This window comes from Chaetura pelagica, unplaced genomic scaffold, assembly GCF_000747805.2.
Source record: "Chaetura pelagica isolate M959 unplaced genomic scaffold, ChaPel_1.0 scaffold3, whole genome shotgun sequence".
NCBI lineage: Eukaryota > Metazoa > Chordata > Aves > Apodiformes > Apodidae > Chaetura > Chaetura pelagica.
Window position 1 is genome coordinate 7,082,117 of NW_009952974.1, and position 379 is coordinate 7,082,495.

Genomic DNA, 379 nt, shown 5'->3' on the forward strand with positions numbered 1-379 from the left:
TGTCTGTCCAGGGAATAAAGGTATGTGCAGGGCTTGGATGTGTGTGTCTGTCTTTTGGTGCACGCAGAGACACAGCGGGCTGAGGTGTGACCCCCCGAGGCTGCTGCCTGCCCAAGCACCTCCACCCTTGCCCGAGGGAGCTGCCAAGCGCAGGCAGAGGAGCTCTGAGGGCGGGAAGGTAGTCCCTACAATGAAGGGGGGCTCCCGATGCTGCCCCCATAGTGGTGCTACGGTAAAGATAGGAGCAGGAGGAGGGGGCTTGGGAGCAGAGGGGAAAGTGGTGGACGGGTTTGGGACGGTGGATGGGCTCCACAGCCAACATCACGCATCATTTGGGGTTTCCAGTGGGCCCTGGGACAGAGCCCTGGGACCCTCCCCC